This window comes from Hibiscus syriacus, unplaced genomic scaffold, assembly GCF_006381635.1.
Source record: "Hibiscus syriacus cultivar Baekdansim isolate YM2019G1 unplaced genomic scaffold, ASM638163v2 tig00111409_pilon, whole genome shotgun sequence".
Taxonomy (NCBI): Eukaryota; Viridiplantae; Streptophyta; class Magnoliopsida; order Malvales; family Malvaceae; genus Hibiscus; species Hibiscus syriacus.
This window is the reverse complement of record NW_024063086.1, coordinates 2,246,737-2,274,408: the sequence shown is the minus strand read 5'-3', so window position 1 is coordinate 2,274,408 and position 27,672 is coordinate 2,246,737. Positions and strand designations below refer to the sequence as shown.

The window sequence follows — 27,672 nt, the reverse complement described above, 5'->3', positions numbered from 1 at the left end:
ATCATAGACGAGAACTATAGTACTCCAGTTCGTTAGATTTGATTGATTATATTTCTCTGATCTGTCTGTTTTCTATTCGAAATCTGTAATATTAGGGTAAAGTTAGGGAAATTCTCCAATATTCATTGGAGTTGCTTGGGCTTTTTGCTTTTTACTTTTTGCAGGTGAACGTTACCGGTAACCACATTAAAGTTCCACAGATTAACCTTCGCCGAAAAATAACCCCGCCGAAAAACAGCAACTACTTCCTACTTGTCGGCCAGGTACATATAATGGTCGGCCAGGTATTAAAACGTTTTATGCTAGTGTTTTACACAATTTACCTTATAATTGTATATAAACCTACTTATTATCATTATTAACCAAATTACTAGCAATAAAATTAGTATTCAATTCAAATTTTTCAAAAAAAAAGGTTTTGAAATTTACAGTAAACATTAGAACGTTTTTCATAAATCAACAATCAATATTATTCTTTTTTCTTCCCTTTTAACACTAGGCTTTAAGCAATTAAAAGTATTCATAAATATTTACCCACGCATAATAATAATAAAATATTATTCTATTTCCCCCTTTTAACACTAGGCTTTTAGCAATAAAAATGACAATAGTATTTTATAAATTAAAATCCTATTAAGTATCCAACTAGGCTTCTTAGTACCCCTCAATTCTCTAGCGTTTTATTGGTGCATCTTCTGTCTTCTTTGGATTCCTTTTTCATAGTTCCTCATAGCTTCGGCTATAGATGATTACTTGAGGTCATGTCCTTCTTTTAGATCCCATAGGGCGTATAGGGGGCGAGCTCGACAGAGTGGTGTCAAGGAGACTAGTCTTAGAGTTTGTATGTTGAGTGTAGGCACTTTAAATGCTAGGCTGCTGGAGCTGACTGACGTACTAAGTAATAGGAAAATAGATTTTGCATGTATTCAAGAGACTAGGTGGAAAGGGGCTCACGCCAGAGAGTGTAACAGGTACAAGTTGTGGTATTCAGGCGTAAATAACGCTAGAAATAGGGTGAGTATCTTGGTATCCTCTAGGCTCAAGGAAAATGTAGTTGAAGTTTATAGATACCGTGATAGGATCATGATGATTAAGGTTATTATAGAAGCGAAAGTGGTGAATGTCCTTTCAGTGTACGCCCCACATATTGGCCTAGGGGAGGGTGAAAAACGTTGCTTCTGGGATTCGTTAGATAATGTACTTAGGATCATTCTGGAGGACCAAAGAGTTTTCATAGGGGGAGACATCAATGGGGGTACGTTGCTTGAATTTTCTACTGCACACGATATAGTGGTCACTAACTCATTCTTTAACAAGAGAGATGTGAACTTGATTATGTTCTATAGCGGGGGACATTGTACCCAAATCGACTACATCCTGGTTCGAAATCGGGATCGATGGGCTTGCATTGATTGTAAGGTGTTCCCTGAAGAAGAATGTGCATCACAACATAGATTTTTGGTTTTGGTGTTCCGCGTACGCCACGGGAGGATCACTCATGGGAGGGCTAAACTAGGTAAACCTAGGATCCTTTGGAAGAACTTACATGGAGCGACAACTGATGACTTTAGGAGTAAGGTTTTGTCTCATATAGGTTTTGGAACTACAAACTCAAATAATACAGATATGTTATGGAAAAATATGGCAAATTCGATCAGAGAAGTGGGCAAAAACACACTTGGGTTGTCGACAGGGAAGGTCAAGTAACATAAAGAATCGTGGTGGTGGAACGACGAAGTCCAAAATAAGGTGATGACAAAGCAAACTTGCTTCAAGGAGTTGCTACAATACAATGACGACGAAGAAAGATCGAGAGCTAAACAAATATACAAGGAGGCAAAGCGGGAAGCTAAGAAAACAGTGGCTAAAGCAAAGGATAAGCATACAAGGAAATGTACAAAAGATTAAACACAAATGAAGGACAAAACGACATCTTCAGGCTTGTAAAATCCAGCGAGAATATGAAAAGGATCTAGGTAGCATTAGGTTTATTAAGGACAACTATGGTGTTCTTTTAGTGAAAGATCATGATATTAAGAGGGTTTGGGGTAGTTACTTCTTTGGCTTATTTAATAACAATGCCTCTCCCTGTAGAGATAGTAACGTTGATGGGTCAGTCGACCATCATACAACGGCTAATGAATGCCATACAAGTAGGATTGGGATTGAGGAAGTCAAAATGACCCTTAGAAAGATGGGGATGGACAAAGCTGTCGGTCCATATCAAATTCCTATCACTGTATGGTTGACCCTAGGAGATGAGGGAGTTAACTGGTTGACTAATATTTTAATATTATTTAAGAGACTGCCAAGATGCCAGAGGAGTGGAGAGAGTCTACGGTGATACAATCTATAAGAATAAAGGAGATTCCCAACGTTATGGTAACTACAGAGGTATTAAACTACTCAGCCATACCATGAAGCTATGGGAAAGAGTGATAGAGGCTAGGTTGAGACAGGTTACTAGGGTTTCGGAAAACCAATTTGGCTTTATGCCAGGCAGGTCGACTAGGAGGGGATTCATCTACTTCGACGGCTTATGGAGAAATATAGGGAAAAAATAGAGATCTTCACATGGCGTTCATTGACCTTGAGAAGGCGTATGATAGCATACCCCGCGATACGATCTGGAAGACCTTGAAAACGAGACGGATCCCAACTTCTTATATCCAGGCGATTCATGATATGTATTGTAGATCTACTACATATGTCAGGACTACAGTTGGTGACACCGAGGCATTCCCGGTGGAAATCGGACTCCACTAGGGTCGGCTCTTAGCCCTTACATCTTCACCTTGATTATGGACGACATCTATTGTGCGACACCAGACGGTGTTCCATGGTGTATGCTTTTCGCTGACGACATTATCCTAGTTGCTGAAATAAAAAATGAGTTGAAGAGTAGACTGACTACCTGGAAGACTGCTTTGGAAGAAAAAGGTCTAAGGATCAATATTGAAAAGACAGAGTATTTATGTTCAAACTTTAGTGGGAACCAAAACAATGAAGATGTAGAAGTATGCATCGAAGGACACGTTCTCCCCTCAAAGGATTGTTTCAAGTACCTAGGGTCTATGATACATAAAGATGGGGGTGTAGATGATGATGTTACACACCGTATAAAGGCGGGATGGCTAAAGTGGAGGGCTGCTACTGGAGTTTTGTGTGACAATAAGGTGCCTCTAAAACGTAAGGGGAAATTTTATAGAATGACAATAAGACCAGTGTTGCTATACGGATCATAATGTTGGGCAATCAAGAAGGATCACGTAAGGAGGATAGAAGCCGCAGAGATGAGAATGCTTCAATGGGCATGTGGTAGGACTTTGTCGGACATGACACCAAACTCTACAATTAGGATGTCATTGGGGGTGGTGCCTGTATCTGAAAAATTGAGGGAGCGAATACTACGGTGGTTTGGGCATGTCCTTAGGCGACAATCGTCGGATGCGGTCAGGAGGGTAGAGTTGATTACAACTGACGGTGCGAGAAGGAGAGGACGACCAAGGAGGAAGTGGGTAGATTGCTTGAGATCTTATTTGAAGGATTTATCCCTTACCGAGGACATGACCTCTGACAGGAAAGTATGGAGACATAAGACCAGGGTAGCCAAGTAGTGTGTGTCACAACCATAGGGTGTAGCATCTTTGTCTACTTTTAATACCTTTGTAGTATTATCCATGACTTCTACTTTTTATAAGTTTATGTCATTGGAAATTATGAAAGCTTAAAACTAGGGTAGCGGAGTAGTGTTGCCTTAGTTTAGGTTTTAACCCATTTGACTTTATTCCTTCTCGTACCTTGCTATCGCTGACTACTATGTATCCTTCTCTTCATGTTTCCTCTTTTTAAATTTAATCGGGACTTACGTTTCTGTCTATATACAGAGATTTTTACGCAGGGATTTATTTGTAGGGATAACTTCTCATTACAGACGCGCATATAAAGACTGCATATGAAGATTGTTCACATATGTATTTATTTATTTATTTATACATGCATTGTATTTTATCTTTATTTTCAAGTTTCTGACTGCCAGAGGTCTTCCACGGAAGCTGCTCTCAATCTAGCGTTGGGGGCAGCCTACTACCCTACCTCCCCCTTACCTCATTGCATATGGGAATAGGGTTTTGTTATTGTTGTTGTTGTTGTATATAAAACATGATTAATTAAGTGTTAAATAATTAGTTTTTTGATCGATTTTAGGGTTTATGATTTAAACCTAATAATTTATTACTTTATTACTACAAATAGGGGTGGGAATAGGTTAGGCCGGCCTACAGGGGCCTACGACCTGGCCTACATAAAGCCTGGCCTGCATTGGCCTATTTAATAAAATGGCTAGGCTCGGGCTTTTTTAAAAGCCTATTAAATTAAATAGATTTGGCTTAGACTTATTAAAAAGTCTTATAAACCTGATAGGTCGGCCTATATATATATATATATACTTGTATTATTTTTTGGGTACTCGTACCAATATATATGTGTCATTGCATTGAACAGAACACAAGGTATAATTAATATATATATTTTTGAAACTAGCAGACTTTGATTACACACTAAATAGACTAAAAGCTCAGTTGAAGAATCGGTGTGTCCGAGAGAAGACAAGAACCGTTAGGACGCACATGGGTTTTTGGGCGCCAATAGCCATTGGATTGGTTCTACTCAGAAGTCTTCACGTGGCACAATGAAAATAATATAGCCCTTGAAATTGTTAACCCCGAAATATACACCCTGGAAACAATGAGTACAAAAGTTCAAAAATAAAATTATAAAAAATGGTCGTATTGGAATTTGGTCTGATTGCAAAGTATGATCATCCAGTAAAATATAAGCTAGTAAAGTTACATTTTTAAACTGTTTTTTTATTGGCGTGGGTAACAACAAAAATAATTAGTATGTCACATTGCATATTATATGGTTCATAAATAGTAGTACATGTCATATTAATTTCATTTGCATAATTAGTATTTTAGTTGCATGTTAGGTTAATTCACATTAATAGCCCATTTATTTTATTGTTAAGTAATAATAAAACACAAAAATAAGTCCATTTGCAATAGTGCTTGTCCATTTACATTAGTTTACATATGTCCAATACATAAGCCCACTCTTTTATTACAAATATATATGCATTAGTGCTAGTCCATTTACATTAAGGTTTATAGTTTATGGTTTAGTGTTTATGATTTAAAGTTTAGGATGTATAGTTTATGATTTAGGGTTTAGGGTTTCTATAAACTATATATTTTATTACTTTATATAGTTTATGCATAGTATTTCTATAAACTATATAAGTAATTTACTTTATATATATATACGTGGTTTATACATACGTATTATATAAAATTATTTAATAAAATTAAAAAATTATTTAAATGTAAATTATATAAAACATGATTAATTAGATGTTAAATAATTAGTATGTCACATTGCATATTATATGGTTCATAAATAGTAGTACATGTCATATTAATTTCATTTGCATAATTAGTATTTTAGTTGCATGTTAGGTTAATTCACATTAATAGCACATTTATTTTGTTGTTATGAATAAGTAATAATAAAACCAAAAAATAAGTCCATTTGCATTAGTGTTTGTCCATTTACATTAGTTTACATAGGCCCAATACATAAACTCACTCTTTTATTACAAATATATATACATTAGTGCTAGTCCATTTACATTAGTGCTAGTCTATTTACATTAGGGTTTATGGTTTAGGGTTTTGTGTTTTGCGTGTATGGTTTAAAGTTTAGGGTTTATAGTTTAAGGTTTAGGGTTTAGGTTTTTTTAATAAACTATATACTTTATTACTTTATATAGTTTATGCATAGTATTTCTATAATATATATATATATATATATATATATATATATATATATATAATCTATAGATTACTTATATTAGTTATACATACATATATATACTATATTAATATAAATTATAATTTATAAACTATATATTTTATATAGTTTATATATATATAGTTTATATACATACATACATACATACATAGAAAATTAAAAGTAATTAGAATGTATACAAGAATAAATTGCATCGAATTGAAAATTCAAGAAGATATTTACAATTAAACCATGACTAAAATGAAAGAAATAAAAAATCAAAAAACAAGTGGAAAAATTATTAGTGTTGGAGGAGCATGAGCCTAATTAACCCAAAATATCATGTTGGACACTATCCTTGGCTCTAACTTCCCAAAATTTTCTATTCCCTCTAAATTTCCCAATTTCCCTCTAAATTCTCAATTTCCCTATATTCTCAAAATTTCTCAATTTCCCTCTAAATTCCCAAATAAAATCAAATTTTTTCACAAAAAAAAATTCTTTCTTTTAAAAAGTTTTCTCACACCACTCACTTTGAATAATATATATATATATATATATATAAATTATAGTTTATAAACTATATACTTTTTATAGTTTATACATATATAGTTTACATATGTAGTTTATATATATAGTTCATATAAACATAATTTATATATATAGCATATAATAATTATATAGTTTATAATATAAATATAGTTTTTATATATAATTATATAAAAACTTATATATATATATATATATATATATATATATATATATATATATATATATATATATATATATATATATATATATATTGTTTTCAATTTTTTAAATAAATGCAATTTTCTATATTTTTCATTATTTATTCACATTTTACATTTATTTCAATTTAATCCTTTTATATTTTTTTAATTTATTTCATTTTTAAGTCTTTCACATTTATATGTATTCAATTTAGTCCTTAAATTTATATTTGCATCTTCATTTGGCCCATTGTTAGTTGTTATTTATATTTTTGTAACTAGCCCATAACTTTAAATGTGTTTAATTTAGTCATTTTATATTAATTTAAACCTCAAATTTTAAATTTATTTCGATTTAGTCCCTTACCTATGTGTATTGTTTAATTTATATTTTAAAATTTTATTTGTAATTTTTCATTTCTTCAATTTTGTCCTTAAATTTATATTTTTTACAAAACTAATCCATGAATATTTATTTTTGTCTTAATTTACTCGAAATCATATACAATTACAACTTGCAATTCAACAATCACGAAAGATGACAAAATAATTAATCTAAAAATAGAAACAACCCGACCTGAACTCAATCCGTATCCGGTAAACATCCGACCTGATTTTTATCTGTCAATGATGTGACCCGATCTGAACGAGATCCGACTGAAGTCCACCCGAACCTGAATTTACCTGTTCTTTATCTGCTTCGGACCTGAACTGTTTTGACCTGAACTGACACAATCCGAACTGAAAATGACCTGACCTGAACCCGATCTGGATCTGGTGTCAAATCAACCTGAGTTGACTTGTATCCGATTTTACCCGACCTGCCAAGATCTGATTGAAACCTATCCGATTCTCTGATTTTACAACCTTAACTACATGTATACATAGAAAATAAAAGAAAAAGGAAAATGGAAGCAAATTCAAACGAACATTTGCAAAAAATCTAGAACCTCTCTTTTTTTTTTACTTTTTTCCCGAAAAATATCCCCTTCAAGTTCTATTTTGGGGTTTTTTTTATAGAATCCCTTACATGTGTGAAAAATAAAAAATAAATTATTTGGTGCAGCTGGCCTGGAAGGTTGCTGGCGATTGGTGATGACATGTGGTGTTGGTTATGGCAGGGCGGTATGGGTTGCTTTCATGATGATTTTTTTATTAATAATAATAACAATAAAATAAAATGTTTGGGGTAAAAATTGGTGGTTACAAAGTTCATAATCAAAGTTATATTATTTGATATTGATTTAAAATTTGCATAGATTTGATGCATAGCCTAATCTACGAGTCATGTGAGATGCTTAAAAAGAAAATACGACATTAGCTCAATGCCATTAGTAAAAGGACAGTGTTGCTATATGTATTTAAACATACGCAAACTAATTTACTTCAGTGGTTAAAGGAATCGTTGTTGTTCTTAGAAGTCATGAGTTCAAGCACCAACGATTGCAAGGGTGATTGAACGTTCATTGTCAAATAGTTGAGAGTATTTAAAATATATATTAATTTGTAGTCTCCTATTTAGCTTAATAAAAAAAATTGTCATCAAACATAATACAACTATGACGAGCCAAATAAATTTGGCTAATTACTTCTCTTCCGAATATCTTGTTGTAAAATCATGAGATTATTTTACCTTTTCATATTCAATGGGACCTGCTTTCCTTGAAAACCACAAGATAAGTTCCATTTCCCCATCTAATCAATCATCATCAAACTTTTTTATAGTTACAAAATGAAAAGAAAACTTGAAGAGGATTGTAACTCTAATAATGAACAAACCCCTTCAAATATGATACACTTGCTATAAATATTTCTCAATCGGTTATATGTTAAAGGGTAAACAAGCCATTATAAATAATCGACACCGTAAACATAGAATTTTCGTATGCCATTTTGACATTGGTACTATCAAAGAGTATCGATACTATAGGATTGACTATTGGTACCCTCTACTTGATATCGATACTCCCTACTTTAAAGTTAAAGTCAAAGTTTGACATTTAAATTATTAGTGAGATTAAGGGGATGACTTGAAACAAAAGACCTAGCCTAAATAGAGACATGCATGTACTAATGCGTTAACTGAGAATTCTGAAGAATTCTGAAAATGAAATTGAGCAATGAAATAATAAGGTATAAGCTACGTCAAGTCCAATAACGCGTTAACTGAGAAATGGAAATTCTTAAAGCTCGAACGCATTAAGTTACTAAAAACTAATACTCCCAAGTATAATGTTCTAGAGAACGAGCCACAAATTGATATGAGAGAAAGTGTTCATGTCGAGACGTTTCTTTGCCCTAGCGACGGAGAGTGTAAATAGTACACCCCAGACGGTGTAACTAGTCTCGAAAAAGTAAGTGCTTATCTTCCATGAATCAAATGAAACATCAAGTTGTAGAGTCGCCACCGATATTTTTATATGGTGATATTGGTCACCAAAATTTTATATTATTTTAATAAAAATTCCTAAGAATAATATTAAAATAATACAACTCGGGTCTGCTTTACCAGACAAATGAGTTCGGAAGTCTGTTACGTATGGGGAAGGATTAGCACCCCAAAACGCCCAAAATTAGTATCGTTATTTATTAATTAGTGTCTTTGCAGTAAATTATAAACTTGTATTTATAAATATCAAGTAATACTTAATATAAATATTACTAGTCCTATTATAATATTTAATATCAAAACTATATAGATTATATTTAAAATTAACCTAATATACAAAAGTACTGTAATAATTAATCCTATAATAATAAATAGTGATTAAAAAATAAAATAGTAAAATTAACTAACCTAATTTGAAATAATATCAAAATTATATGATTAATTAGATAATTTACCCTAATTACTAATATACGATTAAAATGAAACTTATTAATATTTAAGGACTAAACATGTGATTTACCTATATATATATATATATATATATATATATATATATATATATGGCTAAAATAATAATAATTAAAATTGAAAAGGCGAATTAAAAGGGGTAAAAACATGTTTCGTGACTAAAATGGAATGCTTACAAAACCAGGAGGAGTGCGGATATAATTTACCCATCCCCTATTTACACAGAAACCCCTCTCTTAAAACAACACCGTATAGGAGAGGGTTTATATTGCCCAAGTTTGACCCTTAAGAGCCAAGTGCTCTTATTTCTCTCGTCTCCCTCTCTCTCTAAACCGAGAGATGCTCTGGCATCTCTCTAAAAACCCTCGCCTGAGAGAGACCGGTCACCGGTTGGCCGTCGAGTGCCGCTGTCAAACACCACCACCGGTCGCCACCCATGGTGGCTAAAAAATACAAAAACTTCCCAAAATGTAGACCTGAACGTCCTCTACCCAAATATGACCTCTATTTTACCTAAAAGCCTCATGATAACCCTAAATCTAAATAAAACAAAAGTTTTACCTCGGTTTCAACTCAAATCTTTGGCGTTTTGGCTTCCGGCGAGGTAAAATATCTCAACTTATTCTCTTTATTTAATGCTTTTGTCGCTGTTTCTGTGTTGGCTTGTGGATATTTGTGTTGCTCTCCTCTCTTGCTGTATGTTCTTTCTTGCTGCCTTTGTCTCTTTGTTTGCAGGTGATGGTCGCCTTTTAAAGGCTTCCATAGTGCTTCCTTCGGACCGGTCACAAGGGTGCCCTTCAGTGAGTCACCGAAGCTACAGTGGTGACTCACCCTAGGGTTGCGACGTGTGCGGCTGGTGTTGATCTTCTAGAGCCTTCTGGTGAGATGACGACGGCATGGCAATCTTCAGTTGGAATAGTGGAGGCGATGACCGAACAGTGGCCCTAGGGTTTTGATACCCTATGGTTTCTACTGGCTGGCTATGAACCTTTAGATCTTCATCTGGATTGGACAGCTACGGCGTGCTGGCGGCTGGAGATGATAAGCAGACGCGGGCCTGTTTTATACAGGTCTGGCTCGGGTTGTTGGGCCTAGATAAGATCTGTTGGTTTGAGTCTGGATCGGTCTCGGGTTTGGCTTGGGTTAAACTTGTAATCGGGCTCCCGAGTTATCAATTGGGCCTCCAAATTTGTAAATGGGCCTTCGGGCTACATAAATAATAATATTTATAATATAATATTATTATATATATATAATAACGTATATAATACATGTCACTCGGACGAAAACGACTATCGACAACTGCCCCTCTTTGCTTATTTTTATGTAAACAAGAATAAAGAAAAGATAAAAAGACAAGTTTTCGCCGAGTGAACTTCTTGTTTTGTTGGGAATTCGTTCCACTACTCTTTCTTGGAGATTGAATTTTAATTTGATCATGCTCTTGATTCACTACTCTTGTGTGAAGGATGAGGATGACTTGCAAATTATTTGCTTCACTACTCTTTCGTGAATGCTGAATTTGCATGACTTCATTATTCTTTCATGAAGGCTTCATACTTTGCAGAAAAAAATCCGTTCCACTACTCTTCCGTGGAGAGCGAATTTTGATCTTGTTCTTGCTCTTGCTGCACTACTCTTCTGTGAAGATTGATCTGGAATGACTTGAATAGAATCTGTTTCACTACTCTTAAGTGAACTTCAGACTCAAACTTGGATTACTTCACTACTCTTCCGTGAAGTTCTCATACTTTGCTGACAAATCTGTTCCACTACTCTTCCATGGAGTTCAGATTTGGAATGACTTGAACATAATCTGTTTCACTACTCTTCCGTGAAGTTCAGACTCAAACTTGGATTAATCCACTACTCTTCCGTGAAGTTCTCATACTTTGCTGAAAAATTTGTTCCACTACTCTTCCCTGGAGAGCGAATTTTGATCTTGTTCTTGCTCTTGCTTCACTACTCTTCCGCGAAGACTAAAAATGATTGACTTGAGAAAAATCTAATTTATCTACTCTTATGTGAATATCAGATTGATTTGATTCCACTACTCTTTCGTGGAGGTTTCATAAATGACTTTAAGGATTCACCATCTTGTTTGAAAGACATACAGATGACCCGAAGGCTTTACAAATGACCCTAAGGCTTTACAAATGACCCGGAGGCTTTACAAATGACCTGGAGGCTTTACAAATAACCCGAAGGCTTTACAAATGACCTGAAGGCTTTAATTTTCTAGAACATTAAATGAGAAACTTTGAAAATGGCTTTCTCATTTTCTTGTGAAAACATCCTACCCTGAGGTTTTACAAATGACCCGGAGACTTTATATATTACCTGAAGGTTTTGATTTTCTAGAACATTAAATGAGAAACTTTAAAAATGGATTTCTCATTTTCATGCAAAAACATCATACCCTGAGGTTTTACAGATGACCTGGAGGCTTTATAAATTCATGGAAATAATTTACTGGGTAAGAAACTTCTTACTTTTCAACAATTTCATTTTTAGCAAAGATTAAATGAGAAACGTTGAAAATCGTATTCTCATTTTTCAAAACAACTTGTTGGTTGTGAATGCCCCAATACTTTTTCTGTGTGGATTGCATTCATCTATTCATCAGATGTTTACCTCTCCAAACATGACTCCTGTGATTTGGATTCTACCTTATACTCGTAAGGTATTTGTCCCTGTATCTTTCTCATAAAAATGTATTTATATAAATTAAATGAAATGCATGATCCTTATGCAAATAATATTCTTACAAATGTATGTATGCAAAATATCGGTTCAATCCTCAATTGACTCCAAAGTTCGCTTTCTTCCACTCAATTATTCCTTTTCACTTCTGAATAACCATCTGGTCAACTTGTATCTTGATATCTTTTTTTATTTTCAGAAGAACTGTGTCATTTATGGGACTCTTGCCATACTTGAAATTATGACCTTGTTGCCCTACTTTTCTTGATAACACCAGCTGTCTTTACCTGAACTTGCGTAGAAATCCGGTAAAGCTTTTGTCTTTGAAAAGAGAATATATCATCTTTGAAAAGAGAATCTATCATCCTTCAGAATATAGCTATGAATATGCCAAATTCAACAGAGATTAATCAGGATGTCAGCCATGTATGTTCTGATTTGACTCTTGAAACATATCATATGAAGGATTTATCCTAATTCCTTTCATGCCTCAATATATCTTGAAATAACTCATAAGAGGATTTATCCTAATTCCTTTCATGTCTCCATATTTAATCAGATCTTGAACAAGGTTCTTCAAACCATAACCCATCGTTCAATCTTAGTTGGTTCCACTAGTTTCTTGTTGTTAAAGTTCCAACATTTCTTCATGGAAATAAATCTTCATCATTTCTAATTTTTGACCTTTGGAGTGTGAAGAAAAACTTCCTCTTTTATCAATAGATAGAATTCCCCATGATCGTAACATTGGTTCAGCACCATAATTACTGGTTCGTAAAACATTCGGCAACATATTCATCATTTCCTATGGCTTCTGTGGGGATGATGTAATCGCATGGTGGACAAAACAGTGATGTATAGTCAACTCGATGGTCACCATTTTACCATTTTCATTCTTCATACCTTTTTGTTTTAGGAGAATGATTTTTCCTTAGAATGATAACGGTTCAGCATGCCCTAGCATTTTTCTAATACAAATGCTAATGATGTGATTGTTTGGAATACCCGGTTGGATCATTTTTGTCTTAAAAGGGCCTTCATCATTCCCCAACATTCTAAGTTGTAAGGTTCACTCTTAATGTCCGTTAATGCTTCTCATGAGGTCTAATTTTGTTAATGCCCCCTTATAGGTATACATGTGGCTTCCTTGATGCAAAATCTTGTAATCTTGAATGCTCTCATTCCAATGTTACTAAACAACAATGTTCTTAAGTAATTTTAGGGATTCTCTTCATGTTATCACAAACTTAAGAGATGATCAATCCTTCTGACAGAAATGTTTGAGATATGTACCTCTTCCAAATAAGGTAATCACCTTCTTCTTGACTGTTTGCCCCAAAGGGAATGGTATAAGTTTGGTTCTTCAAATTTTTGATTTCTCATGCCACTTACTTTCAAGAATATGAAATGTTTCATTATTCTAGCCTTGCTCATTTTTTCAATGAGGGAATAATCAACTTGACTCAAGATTCTTTCTCATTTGAGACCATCCTGTTTGAAAATGTTCTTCCTCATTTCTTATCAAAGAATAAAATAATTTTGTAAAATATTGCATCTTACAGGTTCACAATAGAATCATATCATAAGCATGAGTTCAAAGAATATCAAAAGAATCAACCACTTTTACTATTTCAGAGTTATAGTTCTTTGACAAGTATCAAGATTGATAGGTTAGTTTTAGGTTGGCTTCCCTATTTTCTATGGTTATATGTCAGTGAATATGTTACTTCTCTCTCGTTCTTTTGTGAACATTGCCACATGCCTCACTTTCTTTGACTTGGTATCTTTAACTGGATGCGTACAAAATGACACAATTTAACATAATAGTTACTAAACCTTTTGGAGTACCTCCATTTTAATTCTCTGAAATCTTTTATTTTATTCAAAGTAGTGTGAAAACATCGATCTAATAAAGAGATTCCTTTGTGCACATGTGTAAAATATACTATAACATGTATTATTTAGGATGAATTTTTCTTTCACAACCTTTTACAATTTTTGGCTAGTTGAATTCAACTTTATTGACATTAGCCTTTATTGGGGTAATTACATATATGACTCTTACTTTTTAAAAGGACTTGTTATAGTCTATGTGTTTAGTGAAAATTAGAAAATCTCATTACCAAACTTCAAGTTCCGAGCAACCAACTTTAGACTAGATTTGTCAAAGTTTCATCGTCGAACCTCATCAATAGAAAAGTAATCTAGCTAGCTTTGCAATGTCACAAAAGATGCCCCACGTTGTATGCTTCTAAATATCAATACCAAGCCTTTTGCCTAATTCCTCACATTGGAGAAGGCTCTCTCATTTTTCTGGGAAGGTAGTATTTAGGATACATTTCTTATGAGGTAAGGTCAGAGTCATTTTTTTATGGTATTCAATCTTGATACTTTTCCAAAAATGTATAACTCTAATTGTAAAGAGCTTTTAATCTAATGATACTCAAAGAATTGCAATATTGCAAAATTGATTAAATACTCATAACCTTAAAAACAACAGATTTTTATTACAAAAGAGGAGAAAGGAACAGGAACATATTTAAACAAGATGCTACAAAATAAAAAGTACAATAGTGGTAAATAACAACTTCCACTGCCCCATTATTCTTTGGATATTGGGTGTGTAATCATACCAGGATTTTTGTCGATATTTGACCCCCATTTCTTGATAATTTCTTGGGTAGCTTCTTTGGATGAGCTTTTAGGTACAAAAATCTCATCTTTCTCCTGAACTATTTCTTGATCAAATCCTACCATTATCTTTTCTGACTGGCAACTGGGCTCAGTTTGAATTTAAGAACAAATCTCTTTAGTGGCGATTGTTGTATCCTGATTCTGGATGTTTTTTTTGCAGCTATACTTAGAGTAGCATTCACTAAATTGCCCTCTGTTTCTCTTGATTTCAAAAGAACTGATATGGGTATCTCAAGGTTGTATCTACCTTGTTTCTTTTTAAACCTGTAGGCCAGTCTTAGATTACCTTTCATTTTGCTTTTTCATTTCTTATTCTTGCATCACCTTTTAGCTTGAGAGAAGTATCGAGAGTTAAATCTATCATACATACTTCATTTTTCTTAGCTTCGCCTTGTCCTTCATTTGTTTTGACACTATCAACTTCATTCTTGGGGTTAACTCCCAAATGTTTAATCACAATGGATTGATCGTTGGCATCCACTTCTATAATTACATGAGTCAGAATATCTTGAACTCTTCGTTTGAATTTGCCACAATTTTCAATGGAGTGTCATCGGATTCCAGCATAATATTCACAAAAAACCTTTTTATTATACCATTTTGGGTAAGGAGGTATCAAAGGTTTAACCAGACATAGAGCAATAAGCTGGACTTTGTGTAATTTGGCATATAACTTGCTGCATGAGATTGAAGGAAAACATGGTAGAGATTCCCTTGATATGATCGTTTCTTTGCTATTGCTTTCCTGAAAATGTTTGCTTTGAATGTCTGACTTTTGACTATCATCTTGAGAGAGGTGATGACTTGAAAATTTCTCTTTCTCAATCATCTTTGAGTTTCTGAGGAGCTTAGGTTTCCCATTTTCGAAACATAATAACCTTTCTACCATAGGGTCTTGGACTTTTAATTTCAGCATTATGCAACTTTCTGTAGAATGACCAAAATCTCCAGAATGATAATTGCATGGATTCTTGATATTTTTCCAATTTGGATGCAAATAAGTACTATGAGGGATGGGTGTCACAAGACCACTTTCAAAAAGAAATGATAACAACTCTGAATATGAAATTGGAATTGGAAAGAGATGTGTTATCATTTTTCCTTCTTGCCATTTTTATCCATTTTCAATGGGACTTGTTCCATGTTTCTTTTCTTTGAACCAACTTTGATGTCCATGTTATCTGTATATTTCTTGATTCGTGAAAATGAGTTGGATTTCTATATTCAACAAGTTCTTGGTCATTTTTCCTCGAACATTTTATCCCCATATTGTAGAGTAACCATCATACTCATCATTTTAGACATCTGTTCCCTGGACTCAGCTTGGAACCTTCTTGTTTCTTCAAGCATTTCTTATTGGATTTCCGCAAGTTATTGTATTCTCTCAATCCTTCCAACTCGAACTAATATTCCATTCATTGATTTCAATCCCTTTTTTAAAACCCGCCCCTGACTTTTAGAACTCCTGATTCCAAAATCTTTCACTGATTACTCCCATACTTTCATGATTAACACATGTTATTATGCTATACAAAATATGAATGTATATATGAATGTAAATGTATGAAAGGTGTAATTCAAGAGTAATTATCTTAAAACAATTTTATTAAACATAAAAAGGGGTTTTCCATACATCCAAATGATCATTACATATAAGGGATAACTTTCCCTCCTAATTTCTCTATCTCCTTAAAAATCCAAGTTAATTTCCATTCACACTCAGAAGTTGATTTTCCATTTTTATTCAGCTCCCTTGTAAAAGCAACTAAGTCCACCAGCTTGTGGGCTACCTTGCTTGCTTGAGCAGCAGCTTTCTTCATGTCATCTTCTTTTTCTTAAATCTTACTTGCCATTTCCTGAATTTGTAAACAATGCTGCTCATTTTCTTTTATCAGAGAACCTTTATGTTTGAGAAGTTCTTGTACCAAATCTCCATATTCATCCACCATTTTCATTAATGTGTGGTTATGAGATCTAGTGGATTTTAATTCAGTATTAATCTCACATTGATGAATCAGATATAAAGTTTCCATGTTGTCTACATCCTTCTTCAATATCTGGTTTTCAGCTTGACATTTTTCCAAATTTTTTATTGCTGCATTGTATATGTCTTCAGCAATTTGAAAGTCATATGAGAATTTCTTTGCTTGATCCTCATGTATCTTTTTCAATAGCCAGCATCATTCTTTTGTTTAATGATTTCTGCTATCCATTCTTCTGGGACATTTCCTAGTCCAACATCTTTCAAGGTTTGACTGACTTTTCGGAAATCATCAAGCATGGCTTCAACCTCTGTGCTCAATTTCTTGTTTTCATCTGTCCAAAAATGGGCTTGAGCTTTATAAAAATTATCTCCCTTGTGACTGCTTCTATTGATACTTTTACTATAAAAAGCTTTCGGTATCAGTCTAACAGGATTTTTATGTGCATATCCCTCCATGATTTTAAAAGCTTCTTCAAGATACCATTCTTTAGTTGCTCCATAGTTGACTTGATCATGAAACCCTTTGTCCATAATGAAAGACTTTGATTTTGATAATCACTCTTGAATCAACAACCTTGAGTATGTTATGATTATGCAAATGCAAACAGAACAATTAATGTATGCATTTTCAGAATATATACAAAAATTGTTTAGTAAGGAAAATCATATCATAACATCATGCTTTCTAGTTCCATGCTTTATTTAGAAAAATAACCTAACCACGTGATTTCTAGTTCGCATGTATTTATTCAGAAAATAAGATAATATTAAAAAAAACTCAACAAGCTTTTCCTTGTGTACTTAATTTTACAAGACTCAATCAGGTAAGGCTCCACCTAAACTTAAGGTCAACGAATTGTCCTTTTTTGGTGTCCTCTTGGACTGCCAAGCCCTCAATCCTAGTCCATTACAGACTTTCGGATTAAGTTCAATTTGAAGGAGCATACTTCCTTATGTCCATACGGAGGTGAAAACCACATGATGAACATAAGGTGTGAGCTCAAAGAATGGTCCCCTATCCCATACGGAGGTGAAAGCCACACGAGGGAGTAGTTTCTCATTCACTTAAACAGTATAAGAGTGGGGTTTTAGCTCATGTCATGAATGTAGTGCACAGTGGGTGAGGAAAAACATAAAATAAAATTAATACAATCCTATTATTCTATTCTAATGACTTAAAATTAAATCTGTAAACAAAAAAAGCAAAAGTTAGTAAAATAATTAAAATTAATTAAAACAAAATTAAAACAAATTTATTATTTACTGAAAAGATGAATAATTAATAAATTGGTGGATGGACTCTCATTTTTTTTAAAAAAAAAACGTTTCTCTGCCCTGGAGACAGAGAGTGCAAATAGTACACCCCAGACGGTGTAACTAGTCTCGAAAAAATAAGTGCTTATCTTCCATGAATCATATGAAACACCAAGTTGTAGAGTCGCCACCAAATTTTTTATATGGTGAGATTGGTCACCGAAATGTTATATTATTTTAATAAAAATTCATAAGAATAATATTAAAATAATAAAACTCGAGTCTGTTTTACGAGAAAAAAGAGTTCGGGAGTCGATTACGTATGGGGAAGGATTAGCACCCCAAAACGCCCAAAATTGACACCGTTATTTATTAATTAGTGTCTTTGCAGTAAATTATAAACTTGTATTTATAAATATAAAGTAATATTTAATATAAATATTACTAGTCCTATTATAATATTTAATATTAAAACTATATATATTATATTTAAAATTAACCTAATATACAAAAGTACTGTAATAATTAATCCTGTAATAATAAATAGTGATTAAAAATAAAATAGTAAAATTAACTAACCTAATTTGAAATAATATCAAAATTATATGCTTAATTAGATAATTTACCCTAATTCCTAATATAGGATTAAAATGAAACTTATTAATATTTAAGAACTAAACATGTGATTTAACTTAAATATATGTATATATGGCTAAAATAATAATAATTAAAACTGAAAAGCCGAATTAAAAGGGGTAAAAACCTGTTTCATGAGAAAAATGGAATGCTTGCAAAACCAGGAGGAGTGCGGATGTAATTTACCCATCCCCCTATTTATACATAAACCTCTCTCCCAAAACGATGTCGTATGGGAGAGGGTATATATGGCCCAAGTTTGGCCCTAAAGAGCCAAGTACTCTCATTTCTCTCATCTCCCTCTCTCTAAACCAAGAGACGCTCTGGAATCTCTCTAAAAACCCTCGCTTGAGAGAGACCGTTCACCGGTCAGTCGTCGAGTTCCGCCATCAACCACCACCACCAGCAACTACCCATTGTGGCCGAAAAATATGAAAACTTCCCAAAATATAGATCTGAACCTCCTCTACTCAAATCCGACCTCTATTTTACCTAAAAGCCTTCTAAAAAGCTTAAATCAAAATAAAAATGAGAGTTTTGCCTCGTTTCAACTCGAATCTTCGACGTTTTGTCTTCCGGCGAGGTAAGATCTCTCAACTTCTTCTCTTTATTTGTTGCGTTTGTCGTTGTTTCTGTGTTGGCTTGTGGATATTTGTGTTGTTCTCCTTTCTTGCTATGTGTTCTTGCTTGTTGCATCTGTCTCTTTGTTTGCAGGTGATGGTCGCCTTTTATAGCCTTCCACAGTGCTTCCTTCGAATCGGTCACAAGGGTGCCCTTCGGTGAGTCACCGAAGCTACGGTGGTGACTCACCCTAGGGTTGTAACGTGTGCGGCTGGTGTTGATCTTCTAGAGCCTTTTGGTAAGTTTTGGGATATGGAGGCGTCTTGGCAATCTTCGGTTAGAGCAGTGGAGGCAGTGGCTGAACATTGGTCCTAGGGTTATGATACCTTAGGGTTTCTGCTGGCTGGCTATGAACCCTTGGATCTTCATCTGAATCGGACGGCTATGGCGTGCTGGCGGCTAGAGATGATGAGCATAAAACCCTAGATGGGTTTCTCGCGGGCTTACTGGATATAGGTTTGGCTCGGGTTACTGGGCCTGGATCAGATCTGTTGGATTTGAGTCTGGATCGGGCTCGGGTTTGGGTTGGGTTAAACTTGTAATCGGGCTCTCGAGTTATCAATTAGGCCTCTAAATTTATAAATGGTCCTTCAGGCTATATAAATAATAATATTTATAATATAATATTATTATATTTATATAATAACGTATATAATACACGTCACTCAGACAAAAACAACTGTCGACAGTTCCCATTTGATTGATTGTGAAATGATACTTGTGTAGTAAAGCTAGGCCTTATATGAAAAGTGTGATGTGTTTGTATATAGTGTGTATCTATGTATAGTGATAAATTGTTGTATTATCCAAACATACTTAACTTGATTCTATGTGAAACCAGATAAATCTTTCATGTAAATTACTATGATTGATCTTCTTGAACAATTGGACAATCACATAAAACATTGTGATGATGTAATCTGGATTCCTTTGTAAAATCAATGCTTGAATGATGTATGAGATTGGACAGTCACATAATACATTGTGTGGGGGAAATTGTTATTGATGCTTTTTGAAATCAGGATTCCCTGTTATGGCTACCCGATTGCTAAGTAATACCATATACCAATGTTGTTTATACATATATGTTGGGACCTCCGGCACACCTTGTGGCGCATCCAAAAAAAATGATCGAATTATCACCCCTAGAAATTCATGTACAAGGATAGAATCAAGCTAAAAAGGGATGAAAAATGACCTTTTAAAATTATGAAAACATAAAGATATTGTTGCAAATCTAATTACCTAAGCATGATGTTGGTTCTCAAGCTGCAATAATAGTGTCACGAGCTCTATTTAGTCCTCCCAAAATTTGATTTTCTAAATGGTTCAAATAATTTTATAAAAAGTCCATTGGGGGCTGCTCTCTTTATATATCTTTTAAAATAATAATTCAACTCCAATTAGATTTTTGTGATATATCTATTTTAATTGACTTATACATTTTAAATTTAAAATAGTTATAAGGGTAAAGTATAGTAATGGTCACTGAACTTTTCTAAAGCTTTCATTTAGGTCACCCAACTTTTAAAATTTGCAATACAGTGCTCCAACATTTAGTCCGTTTGCAATATGGTCCCCGAACGTAACCGGTTGTTTATCGCCATTACACCACCATTAGTATGTTTGCAATATGATCACTAAACTTTTCAGGTGCTTGTATTGAGGCCCCCAACTTTTAAAACTTGCAACATAGTCCTCAGTTTCCAAAACAAGTAAAAAAATCCAATTCATTCACGATATATCAGTCCCCTAATCAACATGAACTTATTAAAAAGAATAAGCTCACATGACGCCGAAAACCACAGGTCAGATCAATTCAATTCCCAGAAAACTAGTATCAGTAGTCTCTCGGATTGAGCCTAGCTATTTCACTATGTCAATACTCATAACCAATTCTGTAATTTAAATAAAAACCAAACAAGAAGATAAAAAAAAATTTAGCCTAGGACCCTCTTTCACTTCTATTCTGATAGACTGAATATCTTTCGTAAGGAGTACAAAAAGTTTTTATTAAGAAGAAAGAAAAAAATAGATGGTTTTAGTTCAAAACTAACACTGGATATCCAGATCATTGACAAGCAGTTCCAGAAACATAAAAAATTCAATAAAAAACACACAATGCGAGCTAAAAATGGGAATTTGAAAAAAAAGAAAAGCTTACTTCAGGATAGCCCAAAAGAGAAAATAAATACCTACTTGCAAGTGAGGGGAGGGTCTAAGAAAAAACGCAATCGGTGTTGTGTTCCAACAATTCTTCCTCCATTTTTTTCTTTGTAAATAAAAAGCTGAAAGATAGAGCACTGTTTGGGTTTACAATTTATATGGAGGAAAATTGAAGAACAAAAACCAACCGAGAGTGCATGTGAGCAAAAGAGACTAAGAGGTGAATGCACTGTTTGGGATTTCATTATATTTGATCATATGTTGGAAAATATTTAACCACAAGGATTTCAAAAACATTTTTCATTAACATTTTAGTAAGGAGGAGTTTTGCCAAAAACAATTTTCAAATGTTTTGTTATATCAAAAAGGGGGAGATTGTTGAACTATATTTTGATATAACAATTAGGGCAAAATGTTTTTGGACTTGAATTGAATTTATTCAAAGTTTTCAAAAATAATTCAAAGTCCTTAAAAGCTTGGAATTAAGCACAAAATAATTTTCTTGATAAGTAGTACCGATATTGTTCTTACAGTATCGATACCAATTGAACAAGTACCAATACTGTTCATATGGTATTGATACCAAAGGTAAGGGATGTATCTATACTCACTAGGTAGTACCGATACTACCAGCTTTCCTTAAATTTCAGAATGCAAAAATGGTATCGATACCCAAAGGAGTACCGATACTACTATGTATAGTAGTACCAATACCATTGTCGTAGTATCGATACCATAAGGCCCCAACGACTAGTAACAGCTAGTTGATTTAAATATAACAAAGGTAGTACCGATACTCCCTTTAGGAGTACCGATACCCCTTGGTCTGGGTAACTTTATTTTGTAAGAAAATTGATCCCCAACAACTCCAAACAACCTCCAACGACTAGAAACGACCACAACAACATTCCAACACATAAATACAAGTTCAAGACACTTGAAGAAGGGTTAGAACACCTATCCAAGAAATCAAACATAAGAGAAGAGTTTTTCATTCTTATTTTAATTTCTCTTGTAAATATTTGTGAGCTTTCAATTTGTAAACACCTACCTTGTAGAGGTTATTCTATTTACTTCTTTTTATCCTTGTAAAGGGTTTTTGGTTTTATCTTATCCATTGAAAAGATAGGGAGTGTAAAGGTTATCTCTTTGTCCTTGACAAAAGAAAGAACAAATTAGTGAATTTGTTAGAAAATCCTTGGTGAGGAGCTAAAGTAGTGGATGTAGACTTGGTTGATAAGTTGAATCACTTTAAATACTTGTGCCAAATTGTCTTATCTATTTGTTCTCCTTACTCCCTAAATTTAATTCTATCTTTTAAACCCCTTTGCATTTTTTCGGTTGTCCATTGATCCTCTTCATTAATCATAATAATTGGTATCAGAGCTTAACTCATTTAGAAGGTTTAACCACCTTGAGACGTTTCTAGAAGAATCTCTACCAATTCCTAACACAACTAAGAAGAAATGGCTTCAACCTCCGGTGCATACTACATTAAAGATTCACAATCGGTCAACAAGCCACCCTACTTCAATGGAGCAAATTCTGCCTATTAGAAGAATATGATGATGTTCTTAATTAAATCAAATGATCTAGAAGCTTGGAACTCGATCATGAAAGGCTACACCATTCCAACCGACGAGATGGACGATTGGAGTGATGGAGAGAAGAAGAAGTTCCAACTCAATGCTAAGGCTATGCACATTCTCTTTTGTGCATTAGGCCCGAATGAATACGGAAGAGTCTCCTCTTGTTCCAATGCCAAGGAGATCTGGGATAAGCTCCAAGTCACTCATGAGGAAACCGATGAAGTGAGGGAAACCAATGAAGACATCAAAGCTATGACGGATAGATTTTTCGTGATTGTCAACGGTCTCAAAGGATTTGGAGAAGTCATATCCAATGAGAATTTAGTGAGGAAGATAATCTACTCTCTTCTAAAGTCTTGGAAATCGAAGAAGACGGCGATTATCGAAGCTAGAGACCTAAAGTCTCTCACTCTTGATGAGCTAATTGGTTCTCTACTTACCCATGAGTTGATGGTGAATGAAGAGGAAGAAGATGAAGATAAGAAAAAAAAGAAGAAGAAAGAGGTAGGCATTGTCTTCAAGTCCACCAATGAGAGCTATGAAGACTCAAGTGAAGAGGTGGATGAAGATGATGATGATGAAGAAGAGATGGATAATCTCTTCAACAAGTTCAAGAGATTCATGTCTTCCAAGGAAGTGAAGCATAAATCAATCAAGAGGAAGGGTCTCCCTGTGTGCTTCAATTTTCAAAGAAAGGGGAATGTCAAGTATGAATGTCATCTCCTAAAGAAGAAGGGATCATCAAAGAAAAAGGCATTTGAGGCAGCTTGGAGTGATGAATATGAAGTAGCCAACCTATGCCTCATGGCCATCGAAGATGATTGCGATGTATCTTCTAACTCAAATGATTTAAATTCACAATCTTTTAATGAGTTACAAGATGCTTATATTGAGTTGTATTTTGAATTTGAGACCATGAATTCCAAATATAAGAAATTAGTTTCAAAATTTTCTAGTTGAAAATGATTTGATTTTGAAAGCCAAAGTTGATATCGAAAATCAAAATGAAATTTTGAAAAATGATTTAGAGATTTCAAAAGTTAAAATCAATGATTTAGAAAAAGAAAATTTTGATTTAAAAGTTAAGCTTGAGAGCTTAACAAAAGAAAAAGAAATAATTTCTAAAAACAACTCATTTTGTTTGAAATGGCAAAATGCTCACATTGCCATTTTATGGCCACATGGAACATTCTTGTCCTTTTAAAAAGGAAAATGATTTAAAATTAGATAAATATGGGTTCCTAAGGGAACAAGGGGCATTGAAACTAACGTTCAAGGATCCAAAGCAATTTGGATACCAAAATCTACTTAAATGTCTCTTGTAGGTGTGTGGGAGCATTGGTGATGAAGATGAAGAAATTGAGATGCTCTAGCCACACTCGAAAAAGGAATGGGTAACCTCTAAGCTTAAATGCTTTTGATTTTGATTATTTGGTTGCTCATTTTGATTTAAGCATGCATGAGTTTTGATTTTAATGATTTGATGTTTTTCATCTCTTGTGTGTTAAAAATATGTTATGATGAACATTTTAAAGTTTTAATGATTTTTCATATTTTTTTAGTTCATCATAATGAATTTTGGTCAAAATTGATTTTAATGCAAATGATATCTCTCTAACAATTGATATAAACTTTTCAAATGCTTTGATTTTACAAATTTTAAAATTTTTGACCTAAAATTAAATGTGTATGCATGTGTTTTAAAATGTTAAAGATATCTCTCTAACAATTGATATCTAATTCTACAAATGCATAACATTTTTGAAAAGCTTTATGCATATGTACTTAATTTCAACTATTGATATTGCATAAAGTATTTTATACTTGGATATATTGAATTTCATGAGCTACTAACATATTTGTTACTATTTGTTGAAATTCAATTTTGTTTAAGTGTTGAGATTTTAAAGCTAAATTCTGTTTGGAATGCACTTTTTGTGGGAGAGCATTGACTTTTTAAATGTTTTTTAATGTAAAAAATACTATCCATCGTTATGTTTGAACTTCAAAGTTGAATTCTTTTTGATTTAACAAAAAAGGGGGAGAAGTATTGGTTTGAAAAATTAAATTTCTTGATGAAAAGGGGGAGCTGAACATTTTCACATATTTTCCAACAATTGATACCTTTTTCATTAACATTTTAGTAAGAGGGAGTTTTGCCAAAAACATTTTTCAAATGTTTTGTTATATCAAAAAGGGGGAGATTGTTGAACTATATTTTGATATAACAATTAGGGCAAAATGTTTTTGGACTTGAATTCAATTTATTCGAAGTTTTCAATGTTTTCAAAAATAATTCAAAGTCCTTAAAAGCTTGGAATTGAGCACAAAACAATTTTCTGGACAAGTAGTACCGATATTGTTCTTACAGTATTGATACCAATTGAACAAGTACCGATATTGTTCATATGGTACTGATACCAAAGGTAAGGGAAGTATTGATACTCACTAGGTAGTACTGATACTACCAGCTTTGCTCAAATTTCAAAATGCAAAAATGGTATCGATACCCAAAGGAGTACCGATACTACTATGTATAGTAGTATCGATACCATATGGCCCCAACAGCTAGTTGATTTAAATATAACAAAGGTAGTACCGATACTCCATTTAGGAGTATCGATACCCCTTGGTCTGGGAAACTTTATTTTGCACGAAAATTAATCCCCAACGGCTCCAAACAACATCCAACGGCTAGAAACGGCTACAACAACATTCCAATACATAAATACAAGTTCAAGACACTGTAATAAGGGTTAGAACACCTATCCAAGCAATCAAACACAAGAGAAGAGTTTTCCATTCTTATTTTCAATTCTCTTGTAAATAATTGTGTTTTTGTGAGCTTTCAATTTGTAAACACCTACCTTGTAAAGGTTATTCTGTTTATTTCTTTTTTTCCCTTGTAAAGGTTTTTGGTTCTATCTTAGCCATTGAAAAGATAGGGAGTGTAAAAGTTATCTCTTTGTCCTTGAAAAAAAGAAAGAACAAATTAGTGAATTTGTTAAAAAAATCCTTGGTGAGGAGCTAAGGTAGTGGATGTAGACTTGGTTGATAAGTCGAACCACTTTAAATACTTATGCCAAATTATCTTATCTTTTTGTTCTCCTTACTCCCTAAATTTAATTCTATCTTTTAAACCCCATTCTTTTTCGATTGTCCATTGATCCTCTTCGTTAATCCTAACAAATTGAATTATACGTTTTATATTTGAAAGAGTTATAATTAAAATAATTGTTATCTTTTAATATTTAAATATAATTTATAATTACAAAAATAATTTTGATAAAATAATTTATAATTAAAATTCTATGTGTATCAGGTACTTCTATTAGTTTTAACTAAATTATATATTTGTGTACAATAAGTTTATATATAAATATATAATTTAATAAATAATTATTCTTTTCAATCATAGGGTATGACTTTGTAGGTTCATGTAACGTTAACAATAATCTTAGAACAATTCTAAAATTACAAATAATGGTGACATCAAGCAATGCACCATAACTACCTAATTTACATGAATTCATGGTTCGATATAATATTTACATGACTAACTTTTCATGTTGTAGATGCCCATTTTGTCCAGATCGAAACCTTACTATTATTAATTATTATTTATTTAACTATATTATTTTTATTATTATTGCAAGCCAAATTACAAGCCCACAATTGGGTCCCAATTACAAAGGGTCATCCGGCCCAATTAATCCAGCAAGCCCAAACAAGCAAAGAAAAAACCCTAACCTAATTTGGGTTTGAAACCCTAGTTTCCAACCACCGCCGCTCATGCCAAGAGCCTCTCCCACTGCCACCGCTTCCATCATCACTGTTCCGGTCATATGTTCCCGACGATCCTGCTATCATTTTAGCTACTTCACCATCACCACCTCAAAAAAATAGTAAACCCAAACAATTAGAAAAATAAAAAAATCAAAAGCCATCATCAACGGTGAAAATCCAACCAAACCCATACCAAACTTGCTAAAACAATTGGATTTAGTCGGATTGGGGATCCAAATTTTAATGAGTTTTTAGGGAAATCATTTCCCTAAAACATGGCCACACCAAACAGACAAGGAGAAGCATAATATTTGAGCAGAAAAAGAAAGGGGTTCGAAAAAGAAATAAAGAAAGAAAAAAATGAGAGATCCAAAAAAACAGAGGGAACAAAAATAAAATAAAAAGAGAAAATGAGAGAAAAAGGAATCACCTGAGTTTTCTTGGTGGCCTCATCATCTGTGGTTCGTTAGAAAGCTTCCATCTCCGTCACCGGGAAGCTGAAAAGACACTGGATTTCTTTATTTTGAAAGGTATAAACTTAAATCTGTGCGTTTTGGCTGAGTTTTAGGAAAAAGGGTCTTGGTTTCGGGGTTAGGAGGAAGAGAATATCATTTTGGTAGGTGTTGTTTCTTCTTCAGCCCCCTTGAACGGCGATAGAGCATGTCGGCGACCGAAGCTTCTCCTCTCTGATGGAGATAAGTTGAGAGAGTATTAAGAACTCTCATTCTCCATCTTTATTTTAAAATAAAAAATGGAAAATGAAATGGTTGTGGGTTTTTAACCTTAAACTAAGGCTTATAT

General features: G+C 33.5%; 1 long non-coding RNA gene across 1 annotated transcript; it reads right to left on the bottom strand.

The window, feature by feature from the left end:
• Positions 1–27,672, bottom strand: LOC120162890. Its single transcript, XR_005519585.1, has 5 exons — positions 27,661–27,672; positions 14,192–14,199; positions 7,532–7,547; positions 6,202–6,207; positions 1–113 (listed from the first exon to the last, which is right to left on the bottom strand). It is a non-coding gene; the product is annotated as an uncharacterized LOC120162890 (long non-coding RNA).